Source organism: Cervus canadensis, chromosome 22 (genome assembly GCF_019320065.1).
Source record: "Cervus canadensis isolate Bull #8, Minnesota chromosome 22, ASM1932006v1, whole genome shotgun sequence".
NCBI classification, from domain to species: Eukaryota; Metazoa; Chordata; class Mammalia; order Artiodactyla; family Cervidae; genus Cervus; species Cervus canadensis.
In genome coordinates, this window is record NC_057407.1 from 22,605,904 (window position 1) to 22,624,617 (window position 18,714).

General features: G+C 40.3%; 1 protein-coding gene across 2 annotated transcripts in view; it reads right to left on the bottom strand.

Moving 5' to 3' along the window:
* ATXN7 (ataxin 7) overlaps positions 1-18,714 on the bottom strand; it is a 132,570-nt gene that overhangs the window by 113,283 nt on the left and 573 nt on the right. Inside the window, exon 1 of one of the 2 annotated variants that reach the window (XM_043442956.1) lies at positions 18,438-18,705. The exons of the other annotated variant lie outside the window; for it this stretch is intronic. The gene's annotated coding sequence lies outside the window, so the exon portion shown is untranslated. Of the gene's footprint in view, positions 1-18,437; positions 18,706-18,714 lie in introns of those variants that run through there. 2 annotated transcript variants of the gene reach the window in all.

Consider the following 18,714-nt stretch of genomic DNA (forward strand, 5'->3'; position numbering starts at 1 on the left):
ATAAAATTCTTTTTAAAATACTGACCGACAGAAAGAAAAACACCAACACAGTATATTAATGCATATACATGGAATTTAGAAAGATGGTAACAATGACCCTATTTGCGAGACAGCAAAAGAGACACAGATATAAAGAACAGACTTTAGGACTCTGTGGGAGAAGGCAAGGGTGGGATGATTTGAGAGAATAGCACTGAAACATGTATATTACCATATGTGAAATAGATGACCAGTCCAAGCTCATTGTATGAAACAGGACACTCAAAGCTGGTGCACTGGGACAACCCTGAGGGATGGGACGGGGAGGGAGGTGGGAGGGGGTTCAGGACGGGGGACACGTGTACACCCATGGCTGATGCATGTCAATGTATGGCAAAACCACCACAATACTGTAAAGTAATTAGCCTCCAATTAAAATAAATAAACTAAAAAAAAATTAAAGGAAACCATAAAAGTTATAAGCATTAAAAAAAAAAAAAAACTGACCAAAAAAAACCACAACAGTCTCAAAAGATCATATATATGCAACATTCCCCAGATGACAAAATTATAGAGTTGAAGAACAGATTAGTGGTTGCTAGGAGTTAGTGATTGTGAGGATAACAGGAATGACTGTGACTGTAAAGAAGGGAACAGGGGAGATTTCTGCAGTGATGGGATAGTTGTACACCTTGATTACTACAGTGGTTACTACAGCATGTGATAAACCAGCACAGAACATGCCCATGTCAATCCCCTGGCGCTGCTGCCGTACTACAGTTAGACAAGATGTAGTCAGTGGGAGAGGCTGGGTGGAGCGCAACCAGGGCCCCTCTGTACCATCTTCACAGTCTCCTGTGAATCTTGAATTACCTCAAAATTACAGGGTAAAACAAACAAGAAAAATAGCTAGAGCTTCCTCGGTGGTTCAGCAATAAAGAATCCGCCTGACAATGCAGGGGACGTGGGTTTGATCCCTGATCCAGGAACGTCCCCCATACTGCTAAGCCCATGAGCCACAACTATCAAGTAGGTGCTCTACAGCCGGGAGCTGCAACTACTGAAGCCCCAAAGCCCAAGAGACCATGAGCCGCAACAAGAGAAGCCACCCCAATGAGAAGTCCGCGCACTGCAGCAAAGGGTGGCCCCCGCTCATCCCAACTAAAGAAAAGTCCTCACAGCAATGAAGACCCAGCACAGTGAAAAAATAAAATTTGTTTTAAAAAAAAAGTTAAATGTTGGACTTAAATATATTTCATAGGCCAATTTATTCATCTTAAAAGATTAAATAATGCCCAAGCCCATGCAAATATATTTTCATCATTGAATTTTCCATTCTGTATACAAATGAACTGCCGATTATCTTGACAAAACCTAGGAGAGAGTGACAATAGAGGTTTTAGAGTTGGTGTTGCTGTCGGGATGCTTACTGTTCAGGTCAATGTCAGTAACATGAACCACGGTGACAGCCAACATCCAGATATCTTACAAAAGGCAGGTAGTATACAATATATAAAAAACAAGGACATGTATTTAAAGACTCATTTTAAAATCTGTAAAGATTCTGCCACAAAGAAAAAAAAAAGAGAGATAGAGAGCCATCAAACAGAATAGTTCAAATATAACTTAACCTATTTTGTGATTTCTGTATGCTAATCAAGATCCTATTGAGTGTATGATTATAATGTAATTTGCAAAATGTATTCTTAGACATATGTGATTACCAAATATGAGATTTATTTTTTATGTACACAAGGCAATCATTTCTACAATTCAAACATCTCTCTGGCTAAATTAATATAAATTGCTCCGATATGCCAATAATAAATAAGAGACAAAGAGAATTCCAGAAGGTGGGAGATGCAAATTAAACGAAGCCACTGTCAGTTATTTTCACTAGGGCTTTAGACAGGGATCTTTTTATCACTGATTAAAATGCAACATTCTGGGACTACAATCAAAAACACGACTCTCTGATTCCCTGTATCTCACACCTAGCTGGCTCAACACTGGTTCATCATGACTCGGAATCTAAAGAGAGGTTGGCAGCACTTCATAAATACCTTCCTGTTCGCTCCTTCCTACAGTGATGCAATTTGACCTACATTTCCAGTGCCCATTGAAACTTCGTAGGAGGGGGAAGAGGAGAGTTTTTCATTTCTCCTACCCTCTGATTAACGAGGACAGCAAATGCCACTCAAGGGACTGCTACTGGGCAGAAGCAAAGGGGGTAAAAAGTCACGTTGGTAGGAAATTCCACAAGAGAACATTTAGAAATATTTCATTCTCTGATTCTGCAAACAAACTGTCATGGCTTCACAAGACAACAGCAAGGAAGTTGCTCCACTTTCCACTCTAGTCAGCAGAGGACACTATAGGCTATTTCATTTACTTCAGGGTCCCAGCATGATGAAAATTAAACTTGAACCATATATTCATCTTTGCAACAATCTTTTTTTGCAAAAGAAACTATTAATTTTGGAGCGATTTTAACTTTACAGAGAAGTTGTAAAGACTAAACAGAGGATCCCTATGTATCCCCACAGCCCGTTTCCCCATCGTTCATCTCTCCCTGTCACATTTGCCAGAACAAATGAAACAATATTGGCACATTATAATTAACTGAAGTCCATATTTCATTCAGATTTCCTTAGTTCTTGCCTAATGCCCTTTACCTGCTCCAGGATCCCATCCATCTCACATTACATTTAGTTGTCCGGTTTCCTGTACTCCTCTAGACTGTGACAGTTTCTCAGACTTTCCTTTTCTGATAAACTCGACAAAAGTTTTGAGAGTATCGGTGAAGTATTTTGGAAAAAGAGTTGAATTGCTTGTCCAACGTTTTTCTCATGATTATAATGAGATTATTGAACTGGGGGAGGCAGACCACAGAGCTAAAGTGCAACCCTCATTACTTCACATCAAGTGCTCATTTGTCAGTGGTTGTGTTAACTTGATCAACTGGCAGACGTAATACCTGTCAGGTTTCTCTACTGTAAAGGTTCTCTCCCCCTTTTCCATACTGTATTCTGGGGATGGAAGTCACTGTGCAAAGCCCACATTTAAGGGATAGGCAGTTCTGCTTCACTTCCTTTCTGGAGATTATTGACAAAAATTGTTTGGAACTCTTCCACATCGAAAATTTAGTCTCTCTCATTTGCTTATTATTCCGTCACTTATTTGTATCAGTATGGACTTAGGGGTATGTGTTTTATATTATTATTTTGCTATACAATTATATTATTATTTTGCTATGTTACTTATTATTTATATATTTTACTATAATGTATTATATGTATACTGTATATCTTATTTATATTTATTTTATATCTTGAGTTAAAATTTAAAACTATTTAGTTCAATCATCCCAGCTGTGACCACCGGGAGCCCTTTTAGGCTCCTGTGTCCCTTTGACATACACCATCAATGTGTGTTATGCATCAGTGTGGGTTTTTTGTTTGTTACTCCTTGCTTTCTGGTATTAAAATATGCTCCAGGCTCATCTTGCTTATTACCTTCCCCAGCTGTAGAATTAAGTTATGTCTGGTTCCTTTTATTGGAAAACAGTATTAGAAATCAAGACCTGGGAATTGGGGCTTATCAAAGTCTGTTCAAGTTTTAAAACTTCTACATGAACTACTGGTACAGTAAATCAACACAATTATCTCATTAAATATTAATACCTTCATTTTGTAGCATAACATGCTAAATCATGAAGAGGATGCTTAGTAATCAAACTGCCATCTGATGGGCCAAACTTTCAGGTTTGGTATGACAATAAATGACTTATTATAATGAAGTTTCTGGGGGGTGGGAGAAGTGGAGAAAGAAAGGTATAGAGTTGTTTTCCATGGTTGGGGGCAGGGAACAAAAATCTAGAATTAAATGTGGCATGCTTGCTGTTCTGTGCAAGGTCTCCTCCTTTTCGCCCTTATTACCATTAAATGCTACTTCCTTTATGTGAGCTCTTAATTACCTGAGTTAAAGGAAAACATAAATATCTGATCTAGCTTTGAAATACATCGATGAAGACCTATGACAGCAGCTACACCTTCCTATTTATGGTCTGAATACTTTAATATTACACTTAGTTTATCTTTGTTGAGACTCATCAGTGGAACACAAGGACAGAGCCAGGAACTCTATAGTGGGGGTGCCTAGTGGGAATCAAACAGATTTCCATTGAAAAGTGAGCCACACAAACTGGAGTTAATCCCATGCAACACACACAGAAAAATTCTTCACCTCTGACTCCAACCATCAGTCTGTGTAAACAGACTATGTGAATAAAATCTTTGGTGACCTCACTCCCCCTCCTCCTCTTTTTTTTTTTAAACAGAAAATAGATTGGTACCAGGACCTAATACTGATTTTTCTCTGTCATTGTTTTCCCACTCTATCTGATTAAGATTTATATTCAGTAAACATTTCTTGAGCCTCTTCTGTGCACTACACAGCACACTATGCCTAGTGCTTCCAATTAATCCAATGGATTAAAAAAAAATTAAGAGCTCTGTTCCCACTATTCCCTTTCAGCTGAGCTGCTGAAGCTGTTGAAAAATAAGTCAGGCCTTGACAATACTGAAACGGTGCAAAATGGTCTGGAGAGCGCATGGCTTAGCATCTCCTTCTGCAGTTGTCTGATATCTTAGAAAAGATCGTAGCTTCCCGTCTGTAAAACAGATATAATCAAACCTACTTCTCAAGGAGAATGCATGGGAAGCACTGCCCAAGCTCACACAATGGATTCTGTAAGAACTGGCTCGTGTTCACGCTTCACGTTTCATCATACTCACATCTAAGAAACACAGGAGGACTGCCCAACTGAAGCATTCCGTTACCTTTTTTCATTGCCAATTTTACTATCTTTGTAAACCCTAAAATCGTGATCTTAAAAAAAAAAGTCAATTCCCTATGCCCCAGTTAACCTGTCTTTGATAAATAAACAATGCCCATTCATTCAAGAGGCATGGACCAGAATGACAGGAAATATTAACAACAATAACAGCTAACATTGCCTGAAAGCTTATTTTGTGCCAGATACTATGTAGATGTAGCACAACAGGCCTATGAAATAGTTATTTTAACTGTCCCTAATTCCAAAAAGTCAGATACCACTTAGCAACAGAAGAACAATTTCCAAATGAGAAACTGAGGCTAGAGAGGTGAAGGAACTTGTGGATGGGTGCCATGCATCTGGGCTAGGCAACCTACTCTTATGTAAAACAAAAGGTAGCAAACAACAGTATGGTACTAAACAACTGAACATGAACATCTGTCCCTTACCCTTTTCAAACACTGTCGCACTGGGTGCTACAGTGGAATGAAAGAATCAGCTAAAATGTATCTTTGCTACAGAGATCCAAAGTGAGAGGGCTTAGGACACTTGTGCCCTCAAAAGGGCAAACTGAGACTTCCTGCTTCCAAAATGTGGTTAATTAGGAAAACCCAGTGAAGCCTCCCTACAGTATTTCACAGAAAGTAGCCGCTCCCCGGCCCAGCTTGCAAGGTTATTCACTCTTCGGCCCCACAGATGGCCTCAGAGTGTTCACACTGCAGGCCTGCTTCTGTATCTGTATCGGGGCTCAGTTCAGAAGTCACTACCTCTTCATCCAAATGGAGCTAATCCCACTACTGATTCCCTAAACTGGTGTAAAAGCACTCCTGCTGGCTTCCTCATTGATGTCAGCATCCCAGCTACTTAGTATCCAGGGCTCCTGCCTCCTGGAATTACTCCTAGGACAGTCACAGTTGTGGAGAAGAGCAATCAGGGAATCAGACCAGGATTTAAATCCGGTTTTCTACTTACAAACTGTGTGACCTCAAGCAAGTCAGTTCACCTCTCCCAATTCAGGATTACTGGAGGAGATGAGAGTGGTAGAGCGCAGCGCCTCGCACAAAGTGCCACCATCACCACAGTTCCCATGCTACAGATCAGCAACTGAGGCTCCGAGTTGTGGAACACCAAAGGTCACAAAGCTGGTGAATGGTAGGGGGCAGGCTTGAACCCAGCCCTTTTTCCTTCCAACTCTGCTGAGCATCAGTTTGAAGCACCATGCTTGGCAATAAGGGCATAACTGTGAAACAGACGGACAGGTACCTGCTCTCCTGATGCTTACCTCCTGGTAGGGAAGACAGCCACCGAACCTTTACACAAGTGGAAAGGTGCTCAAAGGAGTAACAGCAGCGGGGCTGGAAACAAATGGGTTTGACCCCATGTAACAAGATCCCTGGAATTAGTCTGGAAAGTCAGAGAAAGCTTCCTTGAAATGAAGAGGTGGCAAGAGAAAAGATTCTCAGGAAGCATATTCGAGGAACTAAGACGCCAGAGCACCTGCAAAGGATGGCGAGGTAGGCGGGGCGAGATCAGAGGACCACAGCAGAACATGGTAAGGATACTGGATGTCATCCATCACTGAAGCAATGGGAAGGCACCAAAAGATTGGCTGCCTGTAATGAAACAGTAGTAAAATGTTTATTCTAACCCCAGCTCCCTGATGTCAGGGTCATTTGGTATCTTTTTATGGTATGTACTTCTAGGTCACAGCAAGTATACTTCCGCTAAATATTTGTGAGCCACATGAGAGAATCTTTGGTAAAGACAAACCATTTCTCCCTCTTTCTAATTCCACAGCTGATGCTTCTATTAAAGTTCTTATCTCTGATTATCATAAATGGGTGTGGATCTCTTTTCATTGTCTGGCCGTAAGTTTCTGGAAAGCAGAGTAAATATCTTATTTATTTTTCTATCTCTCAAAGCCAAATGATCAACAGTTATGGATTGAAACAGATCCTCTTTTAACAGCCAAAAATTTCCTTCCTACCTTAGTGAAATAGACCTGAAGGGATAATTGTCAAAGATTTTAAAAAAGAAAAAAAAAGTTCTGCTTTCTTTTTGAAGCATAATTTTAATATCAAAAATCCATTTTGTTACTGTATGATTAAAAGTACAATTCTTATATTTTAGGATAAACTACTTGTACAGTTCACATGCATTTTTAAAAAAAAAGTCTTAGTTTAATTTTAACCAAGAACAAAATGCCCCAACAGAAGGTCTTTCAGTGATTTTCCAATTCTTCTGAAAATTGTTCAGATTCTCTCTCTGAATATTTAATTACTCTAGTAAGGGTAGGTTAACTGTTTAGGCTATTTATATTAAAAGACAGAACTGAGTCATAATCAATAGTCCATACACTTGAGGGTTTATTTTGGGATTTCGGGGGATGAGGATGATACGATAAAATGATGAAACCGGGATTATGAATATGCTACTAGGGTGTGCTAGTAATTTTCTCTGATCCTTTTTCCATCCCCAGACAAATTTTCCACCATTCTGACCCTGCTCTGTGCCCCAAAGGCTGACCTCTATGGGTAGCATCACTGGGTTCATGCAGGCAGGCTTCCAGGTGGGTTTGGCCAATAGAAGGCACTGGAAGGAGATCAAAGGAGGAGGAAAGAATGTGGGGGAGGGGAGTACTGCTTCTCTCTTCCCTCCCTAGTCTGGGACGCATTTTCTGGCAGTGACTAAATCCCTCCGGACTACAGCCCCTGTCAGACAGCCCTCCTCTCTGGCTCCTGCTCCCTCACTGGACTCCAGGAATGAATGCTATGTCTTCTTTTTGCTCCTCTGGACCTAGCAGTGATAACGGCTTCCCATTGCTGTTACCATTTCTGGGTGATGGGAACCTCTTGTCACCCTTAACTCTTTCCACTCTCGGAAAATAACCCCTTCATTCAAGTCCTGAACCATTAGAGTTGGACCACTTCCTGCCAGAACTAAGAATTCAAACCACAGAACTGTAAAACCAGCAATCCCCCTCCTCTGCATGTGAGCAGTTATCACAAGGGTTATTCATTTTCCAGAGCAATTCCTTCACACCAGGCACTACCTGTAAGCTCTTATGTTCCTCAGGCAGAAACGACACCTTTTAAACTGGTCAGTGCAGGAGAACACGGGAGGGTGCTCTTGGAAAACAGCTGGCAGAATGGAGGGGTGACAGTTGACCATTCTCTAGGTAGGACTGTGCTGCATGTCAAAAATAAAATGTTTACAAAGAGATGCTGCTTCCTATTTCTCCCTGGGTTTCCTCTCAATGAGGGTGTGGAATCAAAGTCAGCACTGCATTTTCACACCAAATACCTAGAAGGTGTATCACTGCCTGGGGAAGTTGACCTGTGTGTCACTTCACTTTGCTAGTTTCTCAGACCGAAAGATCTGCTTTACCACTAGCCAAGGCACCGGAAAGAAAGCCAACCACCTTGTAATAATAGCCACCTGCCTGTGACCTTTCCTTCTTTCACAGGATAAATCTTTCCTCTGCACTAGGCAAAAGATGAGCAGGATGAGAACATTCTGCTTTGCTCAGCCTCGCCTGTCTCTTTAACAGATCTGACCAGATTAGCACTTTTCTTTTCCAATGGAGAGGACAGGCATAGGCTTATACCATAATCTGCTCTGAGCTCCTTGAGGTTTTTCTTTTACCAAGGCGACTGGATTTGAGGTTAGATGTTAATTGAAATCACCTGGGAGCCTCTAAACACGCCACCTTGCTTTCACTTGGCGTGAGTACCCTGGAGGTTACTGTATTTCTAAACATTGGGGCATTCTTTCGATCAATCAAGAGTTGATTTAAAGAATCTTTCTAAGAGGTTGATAAGAACTCATGTGGCTTATGTCAACAAGACACTCCAACAGACTGCAAACATCTCCCTCTGCAACCAGCAGGCATTCAGAGCTGGTGGCAAGAATTACTAAGATAAAGACAGGCAGATACACTATAGACTGTGGAAAAGATGCTCTGTTACCCCTCAAGACAGGCTGGCCAAAGAGCAAGATAGTTCTCATGGCCCATCCCAGCAGGGAAGCCCCTCTCTTCAGCCTGAGAGTAACACTGAAATGCAGTGGGATGAAGAAAACTTGGTTCTCACTGCGTATATCCATTTCTAATATTTGTTACTCTGAGGTGTTCATGTCAGAGAACATTTTATTGGAAAACTCTCTAGGCAGCTGTGTGGCTACACATCACATGTCAACAGTGGTATCTCTAGGTAGTAGAAACGTGAGTAACTTCTGTGTCCTTCCGTGTATTTGAGAAATTCCCCAAGTTTTTACAAACACCTATGATTCCTGCGATCTTGAAAAAAAATGATTAAACAAAAACCCTATATGGATTCTGGAATTTTAGTTTTCCATAGGAATCAAGTTTATGTAATTCTTGAAACTCAAAATCCAAATGATGTTTCTGGGCTTTTGTGTATTTTAAGACTTTCAATAGTACAATCATTTTATGAACCATGTTTTCAAATGAAGAACTGGTTCACAATGTAAACACCAGCATGTGAAATTGGGTTTAACATGCAAATTTTTTTCTGGGACGCATCACAACTTGAGACAATTTAGATTCTTCAAGTTCAAAATTCACTATTTTCATACTCTCTGGTGCTCCTAATACAGATGAAAAATGGAACTGTTTCTTTTTGTAAGAATACCATACAGACGATATCATATGCAATGATATGGCTATGAGACTACAGATAAAAAACAGACTGGTGTTTCTTCCACCACGAATGCTAGCCAATAAAAACTTTCCAGTCTACAGCTGATTAATACTTGACACCAGATCTCTGGAAAAGAAAGCTAATCATTGCTGGCAGTTAGCTAAAGCAACAGACACACTCAGAAACCTGCCTACTACTGCATCATGACTGCTGTTCACTGTGACAACTGATTTTTCAATTCAGCGCCACTTACAATTGTAAACAGAAACCTAGAGTATGTACTAGCTTTTCAGGGAGCTACCTTTTTCATAATCTATAATGGCTAAACATGTGTTATTCAGTGTCTTGTAGGGTTGAAATTAACAAGGAATCTTAGAAACCATAAACATCTTTACTAGCTTCAGGAAGCTAGTAAATTTGAACAAGTGATTCCTTTTAAACTGTCCTGATGTTATGGTAAATGGTCTCTTTTCTAACTTCGATTTTCAAATGATTTATAGTTATAACTACCAGGACAATAATAATCAACAGGATGAGGAGTGGAGGGAGGAGAGAAGAGAGTTTTAAATATCTCCTCTTAGAGCAACTAAGAGTAGCTAAGAGGGGATATTTAATCTCCTTTTGTGTTCAGTATATTAAAACTTTTTTTAAAAAGTGAATAAAATACAAAGAAATGAAAAATATACATTTTTCAATGCATTACTCTGCTAGCACTCTTTATGATTAAGTTCAAGGATTCTAAAGGTTCAAAATGTGTGCAAAAATGAAACCATGAGACAAATTACATTTTCGACTAGTGCTAACAGAGTATGTTTAGAAGTTGTAGAAATCAGTGTCTGAAATAAACTGGAAAAAAGAGAGACAATTTAAAAACTAGTGTTAAATGCTAAAATGAGATTCTAAAGCCATGAAAAGTCTTGTGATTTCTCAGTTTATAAGATCCGGCCAAACAAAAACCACCATATTGCCATTATGATCATGTTGATGGTTCAGATGACAATGAAATTTTAATACTGAGGGGAAAAGGGCCTAACATACAGCCCAACTGTTAACAGAACACAGTCTGGAGACCTTAATTAAATGAAAGGGTCAAGGGCTCCTCTCAAAATTTCATGTAGTGATGGACCTGAACAGCAGAAAACAGAGCAGATCATTTAAAAGAAGAGTCCAGGGGTTGGGAGGAGGACAAATGACTACACCAAAGGTGGTAATTACACCCTGAGGAAGTAAAAAAGGCCAGACTGAAGGGCTCCAAGAGGTACTTCAAAACCAGCTAATCATGGGAAGAAGAGGTGGGGTAAATCGGCTCCTTGACTGGTTATCTATGGGGAAATAAAAAGATCCTGGGACTCCAAAGCAAGAGTAAACAAAAACAGCTGCAAAGGAGCAAGGTGACTATTAGGTACCTCCACCACAAACCAGTATCCCCACAGTAAAACAGAGGGTCCTCATCGGCTCACCATCTCCAGGTCAGCCTGGGACTCTGGAAAACCAGAAAAAGGGCTTCTTCAGTTGGTAATCCACTATTCTAACACCACCCTCCACAAAGGCACAGGGGTCAAAGCACGCAGGGGTCCTCTTGCCCAAACTCATACATAGCAGGGGTAACTGCTTGCCTTTTCTAAACCATATTCTCATAAAAACGCAGGGGACATATGCTGTTCTCTGCTTTCAAAATATTAAAGTATAAAACAGGAAAATATGTGAAAATGCTCTGAATAAAATCACCTTGTATTGCACATTTTACTGACTGAACCATGATTTAACTCATATTCTAAAGGCTATATAGGGTGAGCCTTCAACTTATCTGGAAGGTCTAAAATGCTTAAGGTATTAGGAAGGATGCAGTGAAAGCAGCTAGACACTTCAAGAAGAGAAACACACACACAACAGTGTGAAACATTTAGTGCAGAGAATAACAGTGTGTATCTCACTGTGTCCTAAAGGGATTGCTATGCGCTGGGTAAAAATGTTCTTAACAGGGACTCTTTTACCAAAAAACAGTTTAGTGACAGTCCATGCGTTTTCCTTCTAAAATACAAGTGAAATGCGTATTTTATAAAAGATCACCACGTAAGAAATGGATAGATACATTCACTACTGCACTTAGAGAGGTAAGTGCTGATTAGCTGAAGCAGAAACTGGTGGTGTGGAGCCACAAGAATGGGTCTCAAACTGAGGTTTAAGAGGCATACGGGGTTGGGAGGGAGAGAAGAGTTGCATATATTAAATGTGATAGATGATGCACAAAGTAACCCACAGAGAGACCCACAGATGTTCGGACTGTGGACATCTGTGGTTTTCCCAGCCCTGCATCCAGTCCCCCTGCTAAGGAATGACAACTGGCCCAACAGGCACTTTCTTGGTGAGGCAGGAACCAAGGCACCTGCCAGCACCCTGTCTGAGTCTGAGCAATACACTTAGTAGGGAGACGGGTTAAAAACAACTGGAGAAGTTATGAAGCCTGGCACCCTGAGGACATTCTCCACTGAGTCCTTCTGCTACCTAAATCCCTGAGGCTGCCCTGGATCTGATCCATCCTAAGGCCTCGTTCTTCAGTTCTACTGTCAATGCTGGAAGCTACACCGCATCCTCCAGCAACCTCCATTTTTTCTTAAAGTGGCCAGATTTAGTTTCTGTTGCTTACAGCCAAGGATTTTAAACTGACTAGTTATTATTTTGAGTTGACAAGAATCAATTTTCTCAAAGATTTGGGAGAGAAAATTTGACTGGCAAGTAATTTAGCCTATTAAGGTTATGGCAAAACACAGGCATAATCATGGAGAATACAAAATAAATGCAGAATTTAAAGACCCTGGGTTTTTCTTTTGAGATTTTTAAAAATGTGCCTCTTCTCACTTCTCACTCTCTCCCTGTCCCATGCAAATATCTTTAGCAAGGAGGTTTAGGCAGCACCGGTATAGAGATTAACTTGCTTTAACTTTCAGGATCTGACCTCACACCAGGCAAGACCTGTGGAAGATGCCCTGCCCCAACTGTGAGCAAAACAATGATCACTGTTTTAAGCCACCAAGTTTTGGAGTAGGTTGCTATTACTCAGCAATAGATAAATCATAATATGTCTACACTCTTTTATTCCATGCAGAGCTTACAGTTTCCTAGGAAGGAACTCAACACTCCAGTGTTTCCAAATAACCACATCACAGTTAGATGTGGTTTTACACTTCTTACACATTTTGCAGTCAGGTCCGCATTTCTGATTACACAGAAACAATGAAATGCACCTCAGCTGGAACACAGAGGATCAGGCAGGAGGCAGAATGTACTCCATGGACAAGCTGACTCCAGTGAAAATAAAGAGAAAATTTTCTCAAATTATCATAGCTACACCACAAGGACACAGCAATTGAAGGTGACTAAGAGAAGAAAGATGAAGCAAAATGGCTACGTTTAAAAACTAGAGAACTCAAGACATTCACCACACACTATCTAGAGAAAATGCTTGCTTTAGGTCACCTTCTGTTCAACAACTACTGATATTGAAACAGTACCAACTCTACGCCCGTGAGCCTCTGAGCACTCTATTTTTTTTCCTTCTTTTTTTGATAGTGATAGGAGGGTAAAGGGAGCATGACTGGGTGAAACCAGACCACGTGCCTGTCTTGGCCAAGGGACCTGGTCTGGTGAGAGGGTTCAAGCTGCTGCATGTGGCCAGCAAGGCTCTGCCCTCATGCAAACCTACATCCAGAAGGGGGAAATACTTGTAGCTAATGTCATCAGCAGCAGCTCTACTGTCACCATCACACCTCACCCCTCCCACCTCTTCCTCCTGAGTCACTGCTAGTACCTGGCACTCTGCTAAGCACTTACCTCATTTAACCTTCACAACAGTTTATCAAGGTATCAGCACATTTTACAGATGAGGAGACTGAGGTCTAACTGGACAGAGGCAACATACCAAGTGCCGAGGCTCATGCTTGTAACCACTAGCCTATGTTCCCTCCATACATACGACTTACTTATGAAATTGATATTTATTTAGTCCTATAAGGAATTTCTTTTCTTTCCTGTTGGAAGAGTCTGGAAAATATTCTTGCTTATTACTAATATAGAAAACATTTTTAAAGATATATGAGAAAGCCTATTTCACTTCTCATTCAATACAACAGGGGAATGGTCATCTTGGGGAATGAGGCCTTAATCAGCCACAAGTACGAGATGTTTTTAATCTGCATGTTTATTCTTTAATAATAATGTTATCATTTTTTCCTAATTATAAAAGCAGCACATGGTAGCTGAAAAAAAAAATGACAAAAACATAAAGGAAAAAGATCATCACAATTATTACTCCCTAGAGATAATCAGCTCCTATTAGTATTTGGTGTTTCCAGATCCTTTTAGGTTTCTAAATACAGGGCTTTTTTCCACCTTAAAAATTACACATTAAACATATTTTCATGCTATTCTCTGTTTTCTTAAACAACATTCCCATGTCAATAAATATCAACCCGCAACATCCTGTTTAAAGACCACTCAGTATTTTACTGTATGGGCAGGCTCTAAATGACTTAATCAAGCCTTTATTAATAGGCATTCAGATTACTTTCTATGTTTTGCTATTACAAAAACACTTATGCACCTTTGTTTTAAGATAAATTCCTACACTTCAGCTTCCCATTCCATGACTCTGGATTTACACTGCCCCAAGTGTCATCCAGAAAATATGTACCAAATTAACCTTTTTTTTTAAAAAGAAGGAAACCCTTAAATGTTAAGAATAATAATGTAAAATTTCTAATATTCAGATTGAATGGCCAAGAAACTTTAAAACTGCAATTTATCTCTAAATGTCTAAAATGTCAATTCACGCCTCTGATCAAATTGCATTAGGTTTACATCTGGAGGGGGAAAACACTAAAGTAACCAATATGTGGGTTTTATTTTCAGTATAGTGTTGTTTTGAAAAGTTAAAACTCTGAAAATAATGTATTTGCTGTAAAAGAAGCAATTAGTAGAGAATTCTAAAAAAGGCAGGAAGAGAAGCAAAAAAAAAATTATAATGATCAATTATAGCAGCCACCAATTCACCAATTCTGCATCCAATAAAAAGGCCCAGGGAAAAGGGTCAAGAGAGTAAAAAGGCAAAAACTAGAAGAAGCAACTCTCAGAGCTTCAGGGCCGGCCAGATGAAATTACACACAGACGCAGACATCTAAATGCTCAGAACACACCAATCCTGGAGCTAGTCTCCAGGGGTTAGAACACTAGAGGAATCGCTGGGTGTTTCATTTAACCAAACATCATGCAGAGGAGGGTGGGGCAGGCTGCCTACAGGTAAGGGTGTCACCTAAGCAGCCTGAGGGCCTAGTATCAATTACTTCCCCTCCAGGGCACAGTCTGCTCTTTTGTAGCGAAAGCCCACTCATTGGAAAAGACCCTGATACTAGGAAAGACTGAGGGCAGGAAAAGGGGGTGACAGAGAATGAAATGGTTGGAAAGTGTCACAGACTCAACAGACATGAGGTGGAGAGAACTCCAGGAGATGGTGAGGGATAGGGAAACCTGGCATGCTGCAATCCGTGGGGTGGCAAAGAGTCAGACACAACTCAGCAACTGAACAACAGCCAGGGCACAAAGAGGGTGACAGGAACTTGAGCTTAAGACAGCTCCAAAAGCACTGATTCTCGTCAAAACCATCACACAAGACAGGACTTAATCATCAATTTCTACAGAAAACTGGGCAAGGTGAGAACATTTTTAGCAATAAATAATTTACTGATGAATACAATGTGTGTGCTAAGGAGGGAAGGCCACACAGGGTAACTAATAACAACTAACCTACTGGAGTCTCTTGCTAATGAGGCCAATGGGGGCAGGAGATAAAGCCTCCATGTCAAAAATACTAAATTCTTGAGAAAGCAAATGGCAGGGGGCAGGGCTGCCTGGTGAAGCCACAAAACTACAGGACTAACATTCTTCTAGGCAAGGGGTCAGGAGACTGTGGCCCACGTACAGGTCAAATCCAGCCTCTGCCTGTACATGCCATGAGCCACTGCCAGTACACAACATATTTAAGCGGTTGAAAAAATTTAAAAATATTTCATGGCATATAAAAATTAAATGAAATTCAAACATCAGTGTCCACAAAGTTTTACCGGAACACAGTCATGCCCACTCATTTTTTTTCTGCGGCTGCTTTCTCCATGAACTGATGGAGGTGGTAGGTGTGACAGGCGCTCAGGTGGCCAGCAACATCCTGTCTCATCCTTTACAGAAAGTTTGCTGATCTCTGTTCTAGGCCATAAAGTCCAGTCACTTTCGAATGGTTCACAGCTCTGAACATTGATGCACGCCTATTAGTTTGGCTGAGACATAACCAGGATTTAGGAATAACCTGCCAGCCTAACAGACAATGCAACCCCATTGCTAAGAACAGCAGACAGGTCCAATAGGTCCTACAGATGCAGAGGTAACTGCCCACAGTAACCAGAAAGATGTGCAAGGATTTCCTGAGTTGAAAGTAGGATGGTCCCAGAAGGTTTATGTGGGAATGAGTATGATTAAAGATATTCTCTTTGAACGAATGTATTAGCTACCTCTTACAGATGAGAAGAAAACCATCCTCAAAATGGCTACCACCTTCGAGCACTTACTAGGAGCCTAGGGCTGAGCAAAGCCTTTTGCTTTTATTATCTCACTGAATGGTCATCTTCTCTAGACTCAGAGAGGCTGGTTGGCTCAGGAAATGGGGATCAAATCCAGGTTCCACTCTAAAGCCTGTGTTTCCAACCACTCTCCAACTTGAAAGCCCAGGACAAAAATGCTCACCAGGACTAAATGAGAGGAAAAGGGAACGACCACAGGAACAGTGGAAGCAAGTTCCTTTTTATGTCATTGAGCATTTTATTCACCTGCCCCCATAATACTCTCTTCCATCAGTGTTTAAAGAAAAAAATACAATTCATTTCTTCCAAAATCTTTGCTTGAGAGCAGTAAGAGAGTGGGGCTGAATGAACCACTCTCCCCAGGAGCTGGGGAGCCGAGCTCAAGCCTCTGCTTATCCACCATTCATCTATTCAGTCTAAATGTTTAAACATAATTTAAAACAGCTACAACGCACCCAGGACTAGCACTGTCAAGACCTTTCTGCGGTGCATGGTTTATCAATTGGCAGACAACACTTTGCTGTGGGAACAAAATGGCAGCGCTTCTGTACCTCTAAGGCCACATGACTAGGTTAAAGACAACTTAAAAGGCAAGTATTAAGCAGAAAGATCTATTTTTTTCTTATTTTTTCTCTTAATTCTTCTAACTCCCATTTTACTTAATAAAAACACATATCTATAATTAGGGGGCTCAGGCTCTCTCTTATAAAACAACTCTAGCCCCCTCCTCAGAAAAATACACACACACACACACAAAAGTTTAGGTCACAACTCTAGGGGGTTCAGGAATATCTTGAAGCCCATTCATGACCCCTTGAGATTCACAGACCCCAGGATAATCCTTGCTCTGAAAGCAAAACACAGGATGGCCTATTTTACAGGATCAGGGTACAGACCACATAGCTAGCTCTCTCATCATCATTTAGAGTTTCAGAGGCTAATATTAAATAAATGCTCAAAGAAACTTTCTTAACTAGACTCTCATACTCTCAAAAAAACGAACCTAATAACTTGAGTAAAGCCCCAAACCTAAAGCCATATATGTCCAAAGTCCATGTCAGTTTTGTTAGAGTTTTTTTTTTTTTTTTAGTTTTGTTAGAGTTTAAAATCTACAATCTCTTTCTGTTCATGGAGATTTTCCTAGGAAAGGAAGAAATGTTAGTATGGACTACAGCTTGAGTGTCTTCGACTTTAACATTCATGAATATATTAATTTACAATAAATTGTATAAAAGACCACTTGTAAGATTTATTAAAAGATGTTCTCTCACTATATATGAGATGAAGAAAAGGTGATTAAAATAATTCTTAAATGTTTAACACAAAAGATCTGTGTCAATGCAATTGCCAATTAAGTTAAAAAATCTGCTTCTTCAGCCTCATGAAGTTCAAAAAGGCTTAAGCACCACCACCTGAGACAAGAATGTTCAGGGATGTTTAGCTTCAGGTATACCTCAAACTTTAAAGTCTTTCCATCTTTCTTGGTCTGATTGATTCAGAAAATTTCTGACACTGCCCAACAAAATACAAAACGAACTTAGTTAGTGTTTGGTCAGGACTCCATCTGTGACTGAAGGATACACTGACTCCTGAAAATTTAACTTAGAGGCGGCAGAGACACTTTCCCATAAACAACAGTTAAGGTTACTTCAAGTCACTAGATACTGTTTCCAAATCAGTATTATGACGATAACGCCAAATAATAAGTAACTCAAAAAGAACATCATTTCACCGCTGGACAGTTACTTTTTAAACAATGATTACCGCCAAAATGCCACCTGAGACAGACAAGTAGTTGATGCCTGAAATTTACAATGTGTAGCACTTAAGATTTAAAGTAATTCCCCTTTTGGTTAGTGTCTTCTCTCCCTCTAAACCAAAAAATGAACGAACTCATGCACAGTCAGAATTTATGCTAGTATTAGTTTAAAGCCAGGAGAGATTTCGCACTGTGGGGGAGAGCAAGTTATACCTCAAAATATTCACTCAAGGTAACTTGCTTCCTTTTTTTTTTTTTTTTTGCCTTTGTGTTAAAAGTCACAGGTGCTAACTTTTTAGAGCACTGTTGATGAGCATTATTAAAGTTTTTACTTCATATATGTGAATAAAATTTTATGCATACTGATTTCTAGCTACAGGTGATACACCCTTCACTGTCACATATTTGCATGTACAGTTCTTCCTCTCAGAAACAGAGAAAACCAGGAGAAAGAACTCAATTTGACTAAGGAAACTGAAACAACCAAATCCGTCTTCCATAAGAGCTTCATCCCGAAGAAGCAGGGTACTTGGGAGGGAGCAGAAATATTGGAAAATAACTCAATAATATCAAACCTGGATTGAAAACTCAGACCCGCTTCTTGGGGCTCACTGAATCCACCCCAGTGGAGATGAAATCAGCCGGACTGCTGCCCGTTTCCTCTCGCCCCTCCCCATCGAAATGTTGCCATTTGCGAGAAGCTCATCGAAGTTGAATCAAAGTGACTTTTGGGAAGAGATGCCAGTATCTCCGGCAGTGTGCTCCGGAAATGTGTAACTAGACGCTAGTCAACATTTCTCATTGAGCACCTCCCTCTCCCTTCACTTTCGACTTCCCCTTAAGATGGGGACA